Source organism: Vicia villosa, linkage group LG3, assembly GCF_029867415.1.
Source record: "Vicia villosa cultivar HV-30 ecotype Madison, WI linkage group LG3, Vvil1.0, whole genome shotgun sequence".
Classification (NCBI taxonomy): Eukaryota; Viridiplantae; Streptophyta; class Magnoliopsida; order Fabales; family Fabaceae; genus Vicia; species Vicia villosa.
The window spans coordinates 213,025,703-213,046,003 of NC_081182.1; the positions used below are offsets into that span (position 1 = coordinate 213,025,703).

The window sequence follows — 20,301 nt, forward strand, 5'->3', positions numbered from 1 at the left end:
GCGAGTAAATCTCGGTTGAGAAGCATGTTCACTCGCAAGAGAATTTCCCTTTCTTCAAAACCCGAAGTGATAGAAGGGGTATAAATAATATTTATAGTATTATTTATTAGTATTATTAGAAGTATTATTATTATTTGGCTCTAATTGTATTTGGGCTTTTAGTTATATTATCCATTATGGATGTTATATAATGTAGTGTCTTTGACACATTGGAGATATCAAAAGAAATGAAAAAGTCTTTATTTTATTAGTTTATTTTACTTTTTTTTTGAGAGGTTAATTTTTATAGTTCAGTTTTATCTTTCTCTTAGTTTTTCAGCTTAATTTTACAGTTTTTCATAGTTTTATTAGGTTTAGGGTTCTAGCATCCTAACACGAAGCCTTCAGAATGACTTTCCTTGACCATGATCTTGAAGAAGCGGTTAAGCAAGTGATCGACGAATGATCTTGAAGAAGACTAGAAGAGGTTAACCAAGGTATCGAGTCAAGCCATGCATTTGAGCAAGCACCTGACATGCAGGTACGTACATTGATAATTGTTTGTTATTATCATGGATTTTATTCTTATAATTGTTTGTTATTATATGGTCATGAATTTGGAAAAAATTTCATTGATGAGCAGGAAGAAGAGGATGTATTAGAGATCGAAAAAGAAACTCATAGGCTTGCTGTTGTTAATATGAACTGGAGGAATGCTACAGTAACTATTTTATTCCATTGTTTTTATCTATTTCCAGTTGACACCGTCGACACTGATACAGCGACACTGATACACCTGTTATGTTTTTTTGATTCTTTGTAGGCTGTTGATTTGTATGCGCTATTTTATTCACTAGTTGCACCCTACGGACTCATCAAAATTAAATCGGTAGCTATTTATCCGACTCAGTTTGGCCTTCAACGTATGGAAGAGGAAGTTCTTTGGCAAGTTGAACATGAGAAATATATTGATGAAATTTGCAAAACTATCAAACCTTTGCTTTCTGATAGATATGGTGAAGATAAATTCAATTACGATCAACTATTAAGAAGTCGGCGTATTGTTGATGATGATGATGATCCATGGAGAAGTTGGCCTGATGTTCTATATGATAATGATGAGAAAAGCAGGTAGGTTAATAATGTAAACTCATCTACCATCATGTATGTAATGTAATGGAATGTAATGTAACTGATTCTTTATCTGTCTCTCCAGGTACTATTTTGCTGTGGTGGAATGTGATTCATGCGCTACCGCACCTGAAATTTATAAACAAAACAATGGAGTTGTGTTTGAATACGACGGCAACCCACTTGATTTAAGGTTTATTCCTGATCATATGGACTTCACACATCCACCTCAAGATGTTGCTACTGTCGAGGTATTTTTTCGGAGGCCCTGCGTATATTAGTTCTAGTTTAACCATTATAAATATTTTATGAGCCCTTTTTAGCCGTAGGTTAATTGTGAAAATTTTAAGACCCTGTGCGGTAGCTAGTCTTGTACACCTTCAAAGACGGCCCTGTGTTTATGAGTTTATGAGTTTATGCATGATATTTTCTTTTATGGCTTAATAACCAATATAATTCTAATCATGTACATTTGTCTTTTGTTTTTAGTCGTTAACTCCCTCTTTGGTAACAAGATATTCGGAACATTGGCTTGCTCATGACGACGAGGAAGACGGGACTTATACTGGTCTCAAGGGGACAGATACTCACCTGAAGTTATTTTTGTCATCTTGAAAGTAGGCATATCATGTGGTTGGTATTTTTGGATGTATTGAGAGGCTCAGCTAGTAGTAGTCTTTTATCAAGAAACAAGTTAATCACGCAATGCTTATTGTTTATTTATTTTTGATGTTGCAAACTAGGTGGATATTGTTTTGTTTTATAATCTATAACTGTATAACTTTTATCAATGGAATCCCTTTATATTTATGTTCTTGTGACACAAGTTATTTCCTAAATCCATATTTTTCCAGATATGTTTTATGACACAAGTTAGTCCCCCTTGAGAACACAATTGCAACAATTCACACTATAATTGCAACAATTCTATGTTTTAAAACACCTTTATTTTAATCATCAAGGTAGAAAAGATCGGATCAACCTTTTAAACCGCTAGTGGCTCAAAATCGGAGTAAAATCGAAAAACCTAATTGAATCATCCAAAATTGTTTGAACCGGAGCCGATTTTGTAAAATTACTTGGTTAAAAAAATTGCATCAAATTGACCATTTTTAAATACAAAATTAAAAAATTTAATATGTCAATATCAAAACTTAAATGTTCCACATTCACACAAAAAAAATTCCTTATTTTTGTCTACAACCATTCAAACTTTTAAGTTCCGTCATTTCAATATAGTTTTTTTTATTTCTTATTTTAACCATGCTTCATCATTATCACGCAATCTCTTTTTAATATAGTCACGTCATCCAACTCAATATTGATTGTCGTTCAACTCAATTTTATTTTTTGTTGTCCAATTATGACTTGTTTATTGCCGTTCAACTCACATTCACCTACAATTGTTCAATTAAGTATATTAGATAGTTCATTTTTTGTGATTTTATCATATTTAATTTAGGTATTCTTGATTACTTGAATTTTATTTTAATTATAATGTTCTATTAATTTAATTTTGTTGTGAATTGGTTTAACTTATTTTTATTATAATTCTTTAATATGTTCAAATCATTCTTAAATGAAGGTTGAAATTAAACGTACAATTAAGTTGTGTTATTATGTGTGTCAACGATCTTTTTGTATTAAGTTTATAGTTGATTTTTCAAAATTTTATTTTATTAAATTGTGAATGTAAGATTGTGTATGACATATATATGAATTTAGCTTTATATTATTAATTTATTTATTAAACGAACGATTCAATCATATGTTTAACCGGTTGAATCAATTGAACCTTAAACCAAGAGTTTCATTGGTTCGACCTCCGATACAGTTTTTAAAACATTGATCATACATGAACAAACCTTTCAAAAACATTCCCCATAGTAAAGCATAAAAATAAACACCCATAGAAACAAACGAACAAAGCTAGGACAGACTTGCTTAGGATTTTCCTAGCAGAGTCGTCAGCTGTCTCTACAAAAACACATAGTTGACACCGAACTTTATTTATCTCAAATGGAAAGGAAAAGATCGAGAAAACCGCATAAGGGAATGAAAATGGTCTCGCAACCAAACTCGGGTACAGAAGTCGGTTATGCAAGGGAAAGGTATTAGCACCTCTCACATCCGTTGCACTCAATGGGATCCACTCTGTTTGTTTGTTTCTAAGGGTGTTGTCATCTAAAGGTTACTTGTTAGGAAAGGGGAAAAGAAGATTTTAATTTAGTGAGCTCGCTAGGATTTCCTGAACCATATGCCTACGTATCCTCAATGTGCAATGAAGAAATCAGAGCTCTATAGTTCTTATAGAAAATGTTTATTTGTTTGTGGTTTTTAGTAGGCGATGTTACTTTTGCAATCCAGCAGTTAGGGCTTGCCGCTCGTTGTGTGGAGTCTTATGTGTTGCCTGTTTGCGATAGAAAGGAAGCACACGCCTTTTAAAAAAAGAGTTTGAAGAAAAGCCCTAAGGAAAAGAGGTTTGAATTTATTGAAATGTTTTGTTAGGAGACGGGCACCAAATGGTCCCCCAAGGCTGGGGGTATTTGAATATACAGAAAGTAGGGAAGGAATACCATACCAATTCCCTTTTCTCCTTTTATTATGAATTTGTTTGTGATATGTATTATACTAAAGACTATGAAATGAGGGTGAATACTTTGTACAAATGAGCCAATCCTCTCACATATAAAAATACTCTAGGGTGAGGTAAGGAAGGCTCCCGCTCACCCTTCCCCACTTGCTTAAGGCTCATGGAGTATTATAGATGTCGTATTTTTTAGGTACTTTGACTTTTATTTTAGAAAAATAATTTTTGTTTTATTTTTGAGAAAAGAAATACTTAAGAAAAAATGGAGTTCTTACCTAATGTCATCATACAAGGTGAACCTAAAGTTGAGATTTCAAGTCTACCCTAAAAAATTTCATGCAAGGGTTGTCTTTAAGGCCTAGAGAAACTATACTTTCGTTCAATTTAATCAAGGAAAAGCTTAATTAAAATTTACTAAAATAAACCTAAGGGATTATACAATTGACATTCCAGATTATTGATCGAAATATTGCATCAAGAATCAAGAATATACCAAAGAAACTCTAATAAATTTCAATCAAAATCTAAAGGAGGATTGAGCATTTTATCTCATTTTTAATGAACAAAAATTGAAGAAAAAATCTAGAACATGATCACATGTAATCTATTTTATTTATCATATTTTGTAGAGAAAAAGCACTAAAAAGATCATGCAACAACTATTAAAGAAAATCTATACAAAAACTAAAAAAAGAAAAGGAAGATAAAATGTCCAAAACAGGGATTGTTGATATGACTATAGGATGTGTAAAGGCTCTAGCTAGGGGTGGTAAAACGGGTCGTGGCCCGCCGGCCCGGCCCACGCATCCGCCAAAAAATGGCGGGTTGGGTTGGGATTTTAGGCCCGCCGCTCGCCACCGCCCGCCCCGCTAAAACCCGCCGCCCGCAATAGCCCGCCCCGCCAATGCCCACCGCCCGCCAAAGCCCGCCCCTTCTCCAAAATTCTCTGTTTTTTAGTTAATTTTTATAATTCCAATTCTTGATGGTTTACTTTATATATTTATTTGTAAATATATGTAATATTTTTTTAAGTAAAATTTGTTAAAAAGTTGGTTTTATAAAAAATTGTTTTAAAAAATAAGTGAAAAATTTAATTAAAAGGTAAAAAAAAATTATTAATCTATTAAAAAAAATGAAAAAAATATAAATAAAAATAGGCGAGCAAGCCCGCCGCCCGCCATCTTGGCGGAGCGGTCATGATTTTTATGCCCATTTCACTTGGCGGGAATGCCCGCCCCGCTCGTTTTTTAGCGGGCTTAAGGCGTGGCGGGCGGCCCATTTTGCCACCCCTAGCTCTAGCATGCGCTTGGCCCAAGTTTCATGGCCCAATCAGTTCAAAAGACAAAAAATAACCAAAAAGAAATGTTATCATGGACTTAGGGGGTGTGTGCAGGAGATCCGTTGGGCTTAAGGCCCGCATCATGACAACACCCTTAGAAACAAACAAACATATACCTTTTTCTTGCATAATTGACTTCCGTACCCGAGTTTGATTGCGAGCCTATTTTCATTTTCTTATGAGGTTTTCTCGATGTTTCCTTTTTCTTTGTGATAAATAAAGTTCGATGACAATTCTGTGTTTTTCGCATAGCGACAGTTGGCGACTCTGCTAGGGAATAAAACGAAACTTCCAAAAGACAAGATGTTTGGTACACAAAAGGTCCGAAACCCCAGGTCAAAAACATGTGCAACATGTCGGGACAATTGGAAGCAACCTCTTGGAAATATCAAAAGATATCTGGATGGTACGTTCTCTATGGAGAAGTATCACTAGATTGTGCTTTGAGAAAGGCTAGAATTGACTTATGCTTCATGCATGTTTGAATTTTTCTATTGCGTAATGTTCCATATCAATGGAAATGCTACGTATTTTGATAGATGCAATATAATGATGATTACTATATACAAAAATGTATGATGGAACACTCCGTTAAATAATATGTTGAAGATATCCAACAACTCCTTGGGAAAGGATCAAGGATCTCTGCGGAGGAATAAAACTAGAAAATTTCTTTGCCAACCTCCCAACTCTCTAGCCAACCTCTGGTGAAAAACCCAAACTACCCCTGACTTCGGAAGTTCATTTCCGAACTGCAAGAAAAAGGTGTTTTCGGAGATGCATCTCCGAAAGCGCCTTTTTTTTTGAAAAAATTGTCTTATTTCGGAAGTTCATTTCCGAAAACAGCATTTCGGAAATGAACTTCCGAAATAATGCGCGTTCTGCAGATTTAACAAAACACTCCCCCTCCCCCATTCATTTACCCTAACTCAAACCAAAACACAACCCCTATTCAAATTTTCTGCCAAAATCAAGTGTAAGATCAAAGAGCATTCCCAAGTCTTCTTCCAAACTCATCATCAAACACTAATTGGTAAGTTCTACATTGTTTTTTCAAGTTTTAGATCTGTTTGAATAAATTCTAATAGGGTGTTTAGAAACTGAAAAAATCACATTAAGATAGGTTAGTACTGATATTAGGATGTTTAGTAGGCATAAAAGTAGTTTTTGTTTAGGTTTTTTGGGTCTGCCATTGAAGGTTGCAGAAAAGCTCTGCGCAGGGGTGTTTCAGAAGTTCATTTCCGAAAACACCTCCATCCCAGTTTCGGAAATGAACTTCCGAACTGTATCAGAAGTGCATTTTTTTTTGTTTTTTCATTTGTCTCGCATATTAATCGATTTCGATTGTTTACAGGAACATGTCAGGCAACCAGCCAGCACGCATCAGACAGGGCAGAAAGTCCCAGACTGCGTCGGCTAGACGCGAGCGGGCGGCGGCGCAGCTGGCGTCGACACGCGGGCGGGGCCGGGGACGCCGTGTGCACGTTCCACAGGACTTGGTGGAGAGTTCATCTGCTTCAGGCTCTAGGAGTAGGCTGGCTCGGGTATCTTCTTCCCGCCAGCGAGAGGAGGAGGATGAGGATGAGGAGGAGGAGGAGGTCATACCGGATGTTGACCCTCCAGTCGGGGAGGAGGAGGAGCAGGAGGAGCAGGAGGTGGATAGCTTTCCGGGAGGGCCTTTTGACACTTCCCTGCTGATTCACTACCAGGATCACGTCGCTCGGCGGATCTGGGAGGGAGAGGTATTTTTTTTAACTTAGCCGTTTATTTGTCACCATTTTTTATAATTTTACCGTTTATTTCTCGCTTATTTGTTTTTTTTTGTAACAGGAGAGAGAGCCATTGAAAATGGTGAACCACTCCAGGAAGATTTTCGGTCTGTTTAAACCAGCAGCTCAGTGGTTTAACGACCATGTGCGAGGTTCAGGGCTTTGCGGGCTCTGCATGACCGGGTACACCACCATCAGCACCGGCATGCAGGGGGCATTTGTGGAGCGCTGGCACAAGGAGACGTCTTCTTTCCACTTGCCGGTGGGGGAGTTGACGATCACCTTGCATGACGTCCAGTGTCTTCTCCACCTGCCTATTAGGGGGCCGCTGTTGGACCACTCCAGGATCCAGAGGGTCGAGGCCATTGAGTGGATGATGCACTATTTGGGCCTGCCGCACGAGGTTGCTCACCTGGAGTGCGTCTCGACTTCTGGGCCTCATGTCCGGTTCAACACACTGAGCCTCTATTTTGAGTTCCACCTGGACGTGGCGGCCGAGGCCGAGCAGGAGGGTAACGACCTATTCAGGGAGTACCACCGCGGCTGCGCTCTCTGGTGCTGGTACATGCATGTGGTAGGCGCTGCATGCTTTGTGGACAAGAGTGCCAGGTACGTCGACGTGGCCTACCTCCGCTATTTCATGGACCTGGATACCGTTCACCAGTGGAACTGGGGGTCAGCTACTCTGGCATATCTCTACCAGAAGCTGAATGAGGCCTCCAACTGGAGGACGAGGCAGTTGGTCGGATCCTGCACACTGCTTACGATACGTTTTATTTTAATACATTATCATATTTATTTATTTATATATGTTTCGTATTTAATTTTAATACATTATCTAGTTTCTGTTTCAGAGCTGGATCATCTCCTACTTCTCCCGCATCCACGGCTTTCACATAGATCCTGCGTACGTGGACGCCATGCCCAGGGCCGCCAGATACGCTCTCCAGAGGGGGAACGATGCGGTGGGACCATACCGTCTGTACTTGGACCGCACGATGCACGACGACGTCACCTGGAGGCCGTTCGTCGACTACGCTCAGATTGTCCCCTTTGACGGCATTGCTCTATATTCAGGCTGGTTGGCATGCGGGACCGGCATCATGGTTCGATATCTCCCTGAGCGGTGCATGCGTCAGTTCGGATTCGTGCAGCGGATACCCAGGTCACCCTTTGAGGCTGCTCCCGACACTGTGACCCGAGTGCAGCTCACTGCCATATGGGAGCATTGGGAGGATCATGTGGTACCGCTGGAGTACCGTCTCACTCGGGTCACCCAGGATTGGCACTGTGAGGAGGGATACGTCACATGGTTCTACCGGGTGTCACATCCTCTTCTGAGACCCGACATTCCCGGCGCTCCTAGGCCAGCACACGAGGAGATCCTGGAGAACCAGCAGGCCGAGGATGACCACGCCATTGATCTCATGCCGATCTGCCAGCGGATATCGATGCTTGGGCGGGACGCGTTGGATCGAGGTATCGTTGATCAGGGCGGTCCAGAGGCAGTCGCCGTGATGGAGATGATCGTCACTGATGCGGGCCGTGCGGCGGGGTACAGGCGGCAGAGGAGGGCCCAGGGTGAGAGGGTTAGGCATACCCAGTAGTGGTCGGGTTTATTTATTTTTTGATTTCGGATTGTATATTCCGCACAGTATTATTATTATTTTCGAATTGTATATATTATTTTCATCGGATTAGTATTTTTTTTTGTTTATTTATCATATTAGTATTTTCAGTTTATCTATTGCTTATTTTATTTGGCGTTTGCGTTTAATTAAAATGCGAGACTGTTATGAAAAAACATAAAAAAAAACACAGTTTCTGCATAATTCGGAAGTTCATTTCCGAAGACACCCCCCATGAGGTGTTTTCGGAAGTTCATCTCCGAAGACACCCCCCATGGGGTGTTTTCGAAGATGCACTTCCGAATTAAGGAAATTTTTTAAAATAAGAAAGCGCTTCGGAAGTTCATTTCCGAAGCAGGGGTATTTTAGGATTTTCGCTGGGGGTGACCCCCATAGGGAGGTGGCCAAAGAAAAAACCTAAAACTAAAGTCTTTCATATTATATTTATGAAAAACTTCTTCATCTTATTTTTGTAAAGTACCTTGCTGGTTAAAATTCACATGCAATTGCACTGAACTTCTTTATATTTAATTGATAATGTATTGTATGGTATTTCAATTTATTGATATAAATTAATCATGTATAATTTAGTTTGTATCAACCCATATACACTATATGGTATAACCACGAGAAAATAACGAATTCATGTGAAACATAAATATTATGCAAACTACATATATTTTATTATCTGTTTTGTTAAACTCACACAAAATATTTACATATATTAATTATGAGGTTGTGTAAAAATAATGCAAAAATTATGAGATTGTTCTATTAATAAAATATGTATTTGTAATTTGTGTTATATTAATATTTCATTACATTTAGTGTTTTGTATTTAGTTTTTTAAAAACTTATTTTGCAAGAAAAGAAAAAAGAAATTTCCAAATATTTTAATTTCTAGCTTAATATTTTTTTTTGTTATTATATTTTTTAGATTTTATAACAATAAAATGTATGTAAGTTTTTCACGTTATTTTTTTTCCTCTTTATTTCTTTTATGCACTTTTATAGAATGTTGTTACACATTCTCTTGTGCTTCATGCTTCCTAAACAGAAGATTAGAAAAGATTTTAAACTTTGGTTTTATAAAATTTATTTATGTCAAGTATATTAAGATGAAGTCGGTCTAATTATAAGATAACTCAAATTCTTGTATTATGTCTCTTAAAATAGTTTTTAATTAAAACTTTAAATTTAAATATTTTTTCTTTCGATTCACTTTTGATCCTCCATTACCAATTTTAAATTTTGATCATCATTTTTTTATCAAAATTTTGATCTTCACATTACCCAAAGCTCGGTCCATGAATTTGATTTATGATCTTTGCGTATTTTTATAACACCTTACCACTACACAAATTCATGAATCAAATATATATATATATATATATATATATATATATATATATATATATATATATATATATATATATATATATATATATATATATATATATATATATATATATATATATATATATATATATATATATATATATATATATATATATATATATATATATAAAACAAATAAATAAATTATTTTAAAGATTATTAAATAAAATTTAGAAAATCACTATAAATTTGATTTCATTATGGAATTTCATTACACACATAAAAATTCTATAATAAAAATAAAATTCACTTTTATGCAAATATAAATATAAAATAGAATTATTTTTATATAAATATACATTTTATTTGTTAAAATAATAAAAGGTATAACTTTTACTAAAAATTAAAAACTAAAAGAGAATTAAAATCTTTTAAAAAATTGAAGGAAAATTGTAACATAATAAAGAGGATTAAAAATAAAAAATAAAAACAAAAAATATTAGTGACCGAAATTTCGCTCTCTAATTTTTTTTATATAAATTAAATGTATATAAAAATATTTTTCATAATTGAATAGACGAAATTTTGATGGCTAATTCGGTCAGTGTAGTGACCTAAATTTTCCGATTGATAAAAGCGAATTTTCTAATAATTTATTTTGATATGAACTCAAAATAAATCCCCAAAATCAAAAAAGCTCAAGTGACTTCTACTCCATTAATAAAAAAAGCGGAAGTCAGTTTTGTAAAGATAATGCAAAAATTATGAGATACCTCAATTAATAAAAAAATTATAAGCTTATTTTTCTTGCAAATTTTTTAGTGTACATAACTGTATCCCTGACACACTAACTATAATGCAATGATATTTCTCCCCAAATTTGACTTGTTCTCAAATAAGTTTTTGTTGGTGTAGTACAATCCTCTTTTACCGATGATGGAGTTTTTTCCAATAGATCTATGATCATGATCAGATTATGTAGAATCCAATTGAATGTGCGTCCATATATTTTGACTTGATTGAGTTTGAGAATAAAATGATAAAATTCAGACACATATGTTATGAATGTATTTGATATTATATAGAAAACATCGGCCTCCTTTGCAAAAGCTAATATTTTATCCCATTCCTCTATCAAAAGATCGGAAGTGACCTCCTTCTCTACCTGTACAAAGTCATTGATTTATATACATGTGATATTAGGAGGAAGCGTAGAACACCAAGCGCCTTTGGAAGATTTTTATTCAATGTCTCCATGTCTTGAGTTGTGGAAGCAATGGAGCCTTTAGAATATTTGTTACAAGAAAATTGCACCTTCGTCATTGTCCTAATTTCAAATAATAGCATGGAATCACTTGGTTAGTACACTGACATTTCTCCAAATTAAAAACTACATTAATTGAAAATTGTATCTAAAACGCTAAAAGAGTTAATATTGATGAACTAGTATGCTAAAAAGAAACTAAAATAAAATAATTAAAACAAAAACGTAATAGGAATAATGATTGTTAATACACAAGCTTAGGTGAAAATAAGGGTATTACATTCCCCTTTAAATTGAAACTCATCTTCTAATTTCTTCCAATCACAGCATGAAGAGTTTCTCATATTCCCTTCTAATAAGAGAGTGGAATGCTTCTTACATCCCTCCTTTGAATAACCACGCGACTCTGCCAAGATGTGCTTCCGTTCCAAAAGCACAATCCTTAGGTATACTTGTGTTCTAGTGTCTCTCCACTTGAAACATTAGTCCTTACACAATTATACCTCTCCCGATGCACCACTTTGTTATACTTAGAAATGGATCCTTCAGAAGTTCACAACCCTTACTTCCTCACACTAGCCTTCGTAGCTTCAGGAATCCCTGCCTTTTATTCTAGGTGGTAATCCACCATCTTCAATCTTCTCCGAGCTCATTACTCTCCCAAACACATGTCACTGGTTTCCCATTTCTTTACTCTTGGTTCCTTGATTTACCTCTAATATAAGAAACTCCCGCGGCAACTTTTATCTCTAACGACGATATTCCAGATTCACTTCCACACGAGTCCATATGGTGTTATACAGGTGCTTGTTAAATTCTTTGGCCTTTACTTCCAATTCCTAAATGCTTAGGATGGCTGGTTCCAAGATTACCTTCACTATACACAAAAGCTTTCCCATTTCAATCATTTCTTTGGTCTTGGTTGGAACAACTCACATCAAAATCCATAAGAGCGTAAAGTTTCCATAACTAACAGTCTTGATAGCTAACAACTTCACACAAAGTCTTATCGATGAAGAGGGAGCTCTAACGGTTAACCTGCAAACTCTGCTTAAATTTCCATATACGCTTACAAGTGCACAAGACATAGTCACAATAAGACTACATCAAGTAAAATCCTTTATTTCACTTTAACGTCTCCAATTATCACGACACTTCGTCTAATCCTTAATGTTCACAAGCTCAGCAGCTAGCCCCAAAAAATTTGATTACACATCAACCACACAGTCTCTTATATACCGACCCATAAACAATCCTTCTCTAGATTAAAGTGGACCTTGAGATGAACGAAATGTTGGTGATTTTAGTATCATCAATGCATTTTGGTAGTAATGTGATTTACTATAGGCCAATGCAATTATGCGTTAAGTTTGAAACGAGTTAGGGTAGTGCGGAGTGCACGCTCGTCGAGCCAAACGCGTAATTGAATATGAATAATAGAAACGGGCATAACGTTTCGTTTGAATAGTTGCACCCATTCCCAACGGACATAACGATTCGTTTGAATAGTTGCACCCGTTCCAACAGACATAACTGTTTTCCGAAAAGGTGTGTCTGTTCGTTTCTATTATTGGTCTCCTATATAAGGAGTCTTTTGGTCTCGATTTGAAACACGAAATTAAATACTTCCTCTACATTCTGATCTGTTCTCCATTGTCAGAAACAGATTGATTCTTCAAGAATTATTCCCGCAAAGATTTCGTGAACCCAGACAAGAATAGGGTCGAAATACTTTGTTCGGAAAGTGAACAAACACAATTCTTGAAGATATCCAGGATTATCATACCTATATCTAACAAACGAACAAAGTATTTCGACCATATTCTTGTCTGGGTTCACGAAATCTTTGCGGGGATAATTCTTGAAGAACAATCTGTTTCTGACAATAGAGAACAAATCAGAATGTAGAGAGGAAGTATGTAATTTCGTATATCAAATCGAGACCAAAAGATTCCTTATATAGGAGACCAATAATAGAAACGAACAGACACACCTTTTCGGAAAACAGTTATGTCTGTTGGAACGGGTGCAACTATTCAAACGAATCGTTATGTCCGTTGGAAACGGGTGCAACTATTCAAACGAAACGTTATGCCCGTTTCTATTATTCATATTCAATTACGCGTTTGGCTCGACGAGCATGCACTCCGCACTACCCTAACTCGTTTCAAACTTAACGCATAATTGCATTAGCCTATAATAAATCACATTACTATCAAAATGCATTGATGATACTAAAATCACCAACAAACTCCCCCCATTTTAGTATAATCCTTGATTTACTTTACAGGTATAACGATCAAACAAATGCATAGAAGAAAATGTCTTACGATTGAATTTTCATCTTAGTACAAATACACATTCCAAATATTCGAAAATCGGGGTGTCATAATGATTGAACCCGTCAATCCATTTGAATATCTAAAGATATAGTACACATATGTTTCTTACAATACTCTACTATTCATACTTGACACTTTACAAGCCATGTGTCCTTATCCATTAATAAACATATAGGAAGCCAAGTCCAAGCTTCTTGAAGCGGCAAAACTTCATGCTTACATAGGTGATCCTTTTAATCTTGCACCTGCATTAGCAATTTTTCAAAAGAACCATTAAAAAGATATCCTTCAACCTAGCCATCACTTGCAGGTCTGAGCACATACCTTGGGAATATAAATACAATTGCTCCAATCTTTAACTATGATCTTTCCTCATTGAATTCTGCTTCTAACGTTGTATTAGAAGGGAATTGGGTATACCATAACTAATAGATTTAAATGGACTTTAATCCCATCCCAATTACCGACTTCTTCACTAAGTCTCTTGCTAACCCCTTCGTCAAGTGGTCAGCTAAGTTTTGTTGCGACCGAACAAACTCAATAGATATCACCCCATTCATGATTAATTCCCTAATCATACTATGTCTAATACCCAAATGTCTAGACTTTCCATTGTATATTTGACTATATGCTTTAGCCAGTGTGACACTACTATCACAACGGATAGAAATTGGTGATATCGGTTTAGGCCATATCGGAATCTCATGATATACCAAGTTCCTTAGCCATTCTGCTTCTTTACCAGCAGCAGCTAATGCTACAAACTCAGATTCCATTGTGGAACTAGTTATACATGTTTGCTTCTTGGAAGCCCATGAGATGGCACCTCCCCCAAGCAAGAACACCCATCCACTTGTAGAGGATGAATCTTCAACATTGTTTATCCAACTAGCATCCGAATAACCCTCTAACACCGAAGGAAATCCCATATATGACAATCCATAATTCATAGTACCCTTCAAGTACTTGAATACCCTAGTAATCGCATGTCAATGATGTCTACTAGGATTACTAGTAAATCTACTCAACTTTCCAACCGCATAAGCAATATCTGGTCTAGTGCTAATCATAGCATACATCAAAGAGCCTATAGCTCTTGAGTATTCTAGTTGATCCACAGGTTTACCTGTATTTGGCATAAGCTTTTCTCCCGGATCCATGGGAGTACTTACTGGAGAACAATTTTCATAATTAAACTTCTTGAGTATTTTCTCAATGTAATGAGATTGCGTAATTACAATCCCCTTGTTCTCCCGTTTAATCTTAATACCAAGAATAACGTCCGCTTCTCCCATATCTTTCATGGAGAACTTTGATGACAAGAAATTCTTTGTTTTATCAACTTGATTTTGGTCGGTGCCAAAGATCAACATGTCATCAACATATAGACAAATGAAAACTCCTTTACCGGATGTATCAAATTTGCTATATACACATTTGTCATCTTGTTTTAGAATGTAACCATTAGACAAAACAACCTCATCAAACTTTTGATGCCACTGCTTCGGAGCTTGTTTCAGCCCATACAACGACTTAACTAGCTTACACACTTTATGCTCATTACCAGGCATTACAAAACCTTCAGGTTGCTTCATATACACTTCTTCTTCCAAATCACCATTCAGAAATGTTGTTTTGACATCCATTTGATGAATCACTAGATTATGAATAGCCGCCAAGGCAATCAACAATCTAATAGTAGTGATACAGGCAACTAGAGCATAGGTATCGAAATAATCAATCCCTTCTTTTTGTCTGAAGCCTTTGGTTACTAATCAATTCTTGTAGATGTTTAGTGTATCATCACTATAATACTTCCTTCTAAACATCCGTTTGCATCCAATGAATTTTGATATTTTAAGTAGATCGACAAGTTCCAAGTATGGTTTGACATTATTGAATCTATTTCATATTGGATATCATTATTCCAAAAACATAGTCCTTTGAAGCTATTGCTTCCTTATAAGTCTTAGGATCGTCTTCCACTTGAAGAAAAAGAACATCACGAACAAAACTCTCACTATTTCCTTCTGCACAAGAGAAATAAGTCGAAAAGTGATTTTGTTCGGTCTTATATCCTTAGCCTTTCAGACTTTGCTTATTCTAAGTTCGATTTGTTTTTCAACAATCATCGACAAACTTTCGATTTATTTTTCAATAAATCCGTAGAGAACCTTCCTCACGAGGTTTTCATTTGTGGGAATTTTGAATTCCTTATCCTCCGCGATAAGATTCTCAAGTTCCACATCTCGGAGTTCAATAGTTATATTAGACTCTAAGATCCATTTTTGAATGATCTTATAATAATAAATCTCATTTAACACCAGCATGTTATTCACATAGAGTACAAATCAAAATTTTATTTAATTTTAATTTTTCTATTTTTCTAACAAGCATAAAATAATGGAGATATGCTACAGAAAATTGCAAATTAACTATTTCAACGATGAACTTAACCAAACAAACAATATGCCTCTCTCTAATTCTTTTAAATTCTTGAGAAATATATGCAAGATAGTAGTAAGAATATTACTACGAGTATGGATTATTTGCATACATTATATTTGCCTTTTCATTGTGAATGTGTTCGACATACACTGTACATATGACAATACATTAATATATATGGGCAAATATGTTCAATAATTTCTTTGCTTTCTCAAAGTTAATGTTACAACTTTAAACATTCGATCACAGCGGCGTGTATCAAAAATTTCGAAATGGTATGAAAAGTAAACTATGTCTCGTGGGATAACAACACAACCTTTCATGTTAACATAAAACACTAGTCAGAGACCCGTGCTGTCGCACGGGTGCATTATTTATGGTGTAGTATTTTTTGAATTATACGAAAAATGTGAAGTAAAGAAGTTTGACCAAATTGTATATATAAAATGAAAATTAACCATTAAATTTTTTTAACTAATAAGATATTAGTAGTATGAAAATTAGGTTATAAGTTAAAATAATGATCCAAAAATATTTTTGATAAGACTTGATCGCTTCAAAAAATAAGTATTACGGTGATAGTGACCCATGCAGTCGCACAGATAAATTCGTTCATATCTTTCTTTTGATAAGGCTTGATCACTTAAAAAAAATTAAGTATTATGGTGGTAGTGACCCGTATGGATAAATTTATTTAATGTTGTATAAAATATATTTAGAAACATTTTTAAATTTGAAATGAGATAGTATTTAATTATGAAATATAAAAAGAAAAAGGAACGTGGAGAAAGAAAGAAAAAGAAAAAAATTAAATTCAAAATAAAATTTTTGCTTTTTAAATAAATGTCATTAATAAAATATAATAGACATTATATTGATAGTGACCCGTAAGATTAAATATTTTATTATCATAAAAAATTAATTATATTAAATAAATATAAAAAAAGATCAGTGAAACCGGTTTCATGTAAATATTTAGCTTAAACCCGCAAAAAGATAGAATATTTCTGATAGTATTTTGGTTCATTTTTATTAGTTGAGAATTAATCAAATAAAAATATATTTTTCAATATCAACGTTTATTTATCACAAATTTGAATCGTTAATATATATAGTTTTTTATATCAATAAATCATTTAATAAATCATTAGTATGAATTAATAATCTAATTATAGTTATATGATCAATTTTTATTGCGTTATCTTTGGTTCACTAAAATTTTTAAAATCATCAGATTCATGTATTGATGTAAAAATATAAATCATTTAATAAATCATTAGTATGAATTAATAATCTAATTATAGTTATATGATCAATTTTTATTGCGTTATCTTTGATTCACTAAAATTTTTAAAATCATCATATTCATGTATTGATGTAATATTTTTATTTATTTTATTATTGGAAAAGAATTATTGAATACTTAACTTTAAGAAAGATGATCGAGAAAAAAATATTTGCCTTTCCATACTTAACTTTAAGAAAGATTGATCGAGAAAAAAATATTTGCCTTTCCACATAACCAAATATAATGAGAGGGAAGTGTTAAGAATAAAACACAATTTTGCAAATAAGGATATAATATCATGCAATTAGAAGAAGAATATCATATAATTATCTGCATTTATTATGTCAAGTCTATAAGTGTCTCATATTCTCAATAAAAACAAATCAATGTAAATTTATAGACCCACATAGCAGAACTTTTAAGCTAATGAAAATTTATGGGAAAGACATCCTATAAAAATTTAATTGTTAGTATAACATTGATTTTGAGTTAAACCAGTGTTAAACCAAATTTTGATACACAAATTTAAAGGCATAATCACGTCTTAATGTGCTACTCCAAATTTAAACCAAATTAACTATTCTTTAATTCTGAATCATTGGCAACAGACTATAAATTTATTATTTAATATAAAAATTGTAACATAAAAATCTGAACAATATATACTAAAGCCAACAAATCTATCTTGCACTAAGAAAGACTATGAAATCAAAAGCTGGTAGTGCAAGGTTTATAATAATCAGCCAGATGAAATAAAATAGGAGTATAACAAAAAATACAAATAATGTGCATAGTCTTCGCATGAGGGGGTTAATATATCTACTTAATTAACTAATAGAAGGATTAAAAAAGAAACCCTTGCTTTCAAACTAATCAAGTGATCCCAGCTGAAATTAAATATTGTAAACATGAAACATTCAACTTGTTGAGACACCCCCAATCCTCAGTGCTATCTTTTGTACTCTAATTTCCTGTCCCATTCTTCATTGTAAGAGTTATCTTTCTTATGAGAGCAAGTTAACTCTCCTAAAAGCAAGTGGGTCATTGTTTCTTTGATCAACCGATTATCAGCCTATGACCAACCGAAATGTAGCATGTAGTATCACTCCTACATGTATATGTTTTAATCAAGAACTTAAAACCAATAATAAGAAGACTAAGGTGTGGGATTTGAGAGATCAATATAGACTCACCTTCATAGCTGACACCAATGGCAAAGAAGAAGCCATTTGAACATTGGAAAAAATTAGAATAATTTCTGTTACTGCAAAAGATGAGATTCAGAAACATGAGTTCAAACCATCTTTTGAAATTTGAAAACCATTACCAATCAATTACACCCACTATACCTAGAAATTAGCAACAATTTGCAAGGACAACAAAAACAATCAAACAAAAACCATAACACTACTAAGTAGATTTAAATCAACAAATACAAAGCAAACATCTTTGGAAATGATCTTGATGCACCAAACTACTCACTACAGTTGCCATTATACTGCAATCTTTAATATGTGATAGAAGCATGTGACTCATTAAATATATACATAATTGGTGGATAATGCTAAGGAGTATGTCCTGCAATTCTGCATAAGGAGAAAGTTGTATGATAACTTTTATAGTAGCCAAGTCTTATGTTTTTCAAAAGGGATAATGAAGGAGTTTCATCAGGATGTTGGACCTGGAAGCCCTCACTTAGGGTAAGAGTGGGTTCTAAATGATCTAAATGATCTCCATATTAACTTATCTACGATTCGCCGTCTGAAACAAACCTGAGATAAGAATTTTAGCAGAGTTGTAACTACACGAAATTGATGATGTCGTTTAACTCTGGAAACGCCTCCCAGAATGACACCCTCCAACGAAAACCAGCCAACACTGAACCAAACTCGGCAGACAGCACATTACCAAATCAGCCCTGCAAGAAACAGCTGCAACAAAAGTGAAGGCAACCTTGTCCATTAAAGTGCATTAAATAGTTTTTAAAGAAAACAAATTACTAACATTCAAATTGAATTATTAACATTCAAAATATATATGGTTACCAAATGAAAGGCAATTAAGAGACAACATGTATCAATTTGTATTTGTTAAACCCGAGGTAAATTTATAAATTGTTTTCTCAACAATTTCAAAACATGTTTGGGGAATATGCAGCCCACTGTTTTGAGGTCCTTACGAAAATTTAGTTAGAGACATTGCAGTCTGACCAAATCAGTCGTATCTTTAGGATCTCTAGCCACAAGCACTGAACATTTAGGATTAGCCTCTACGTCCTGTAAAGTGCAGAAAAGGAACTATACTATTTTGGCAATGGAAGCAATCTTTTAAATAGTGTGTGGCACAAAAGGTGTTTTCGTGAGGTCTTACCGAATGTCGGAGCACGGGTATATTCCACATCTTTCTAATAATAAAGAAACAAACTAAAGTTCAGATCTAGCAAATCAAATACAATACAGAATGTTGAAAATCACATGATTCAACGAAAAAACATAACTTGGCAAAACTCATCAAGGTTGAAAATCCTAACTCGGCAAAACTCACCCGATTTGAACGTAGTGGAATATCATTGAAAAGCATTCTGCAAAAATCAAAATAAAAAGCTATTTCATAATCTAAAATAAATTACTAAAAATAAAATAGATATGAAGTACAAAATCAACCGTCTTTGCAAAAAAATGGAAAACATGATAGATCTGGAATTGGAACCTAAAGAGGTGGCGGCGGCAGAGCTAGGATTTGAAGGGATAAAGAGAGAGAACATAGAAAACAAAAAATCAGAAGCATGGAAAAAATAAAAACCCCATAACACATACTTGTAGATCCTATTTCATCTTCATCAGTTTTTCCTTTGTATGATTTCCTTTAAATCTGCAAGGTTAAACCAAATTAATGTTTTAGATCTGGATCTATTTGCTTCAAGAAAACAATAAATTGTTAGAGTAAAATGGAATCTTGGTGAGTAGTGACTGTCGGAAAGGAGATACGGTGGTAGAAAGCGTGATCGCTCGGAAAAGGAGAGAAAAGAAAGAGAAGAAGAATGTGGTGGAGAGAGGAAGAGAAGAAGGGGAAATGGAATCATAGAAAAATACGGTATTTGACCAATGAGAGGTTGACAGTGTGGTATGTTGCTTTTGGGAGGGAAACGAAAATTGGAAAAGATAACTTATGGTAGTACATAACTT

The 20,301-nt window shown here is 34.5% G+C and overlaps 1 long non-coding RNA gene across 2 annotated transcripts; it reads right to left on the reverse strand.

The window, feature by feature from the left end:
• Positions 1-17,676: 17,676 nt before the first annotated feature.
• LOC131593455 (uncharacterized) lies at positions 17,677-20,301 on the reverse strand. Of its 2 annotated transcripts, XR_009280982.1 has the most exons (4): positions 19,933-20,301; positions 18,889-19,697; positions 18,310-18,380; positions 17,677-18,224 (listed from the first exon to the last, which is right to left on the reverse strand). It is a non-coding gene; the product is annotated as an uncharacterized LOC131593455 (long non-coding RNA). The 2 variants fall into 2 exon arrangements; XR_009280981.1 differs by having other exon boundaries at positions 18,889-20,299.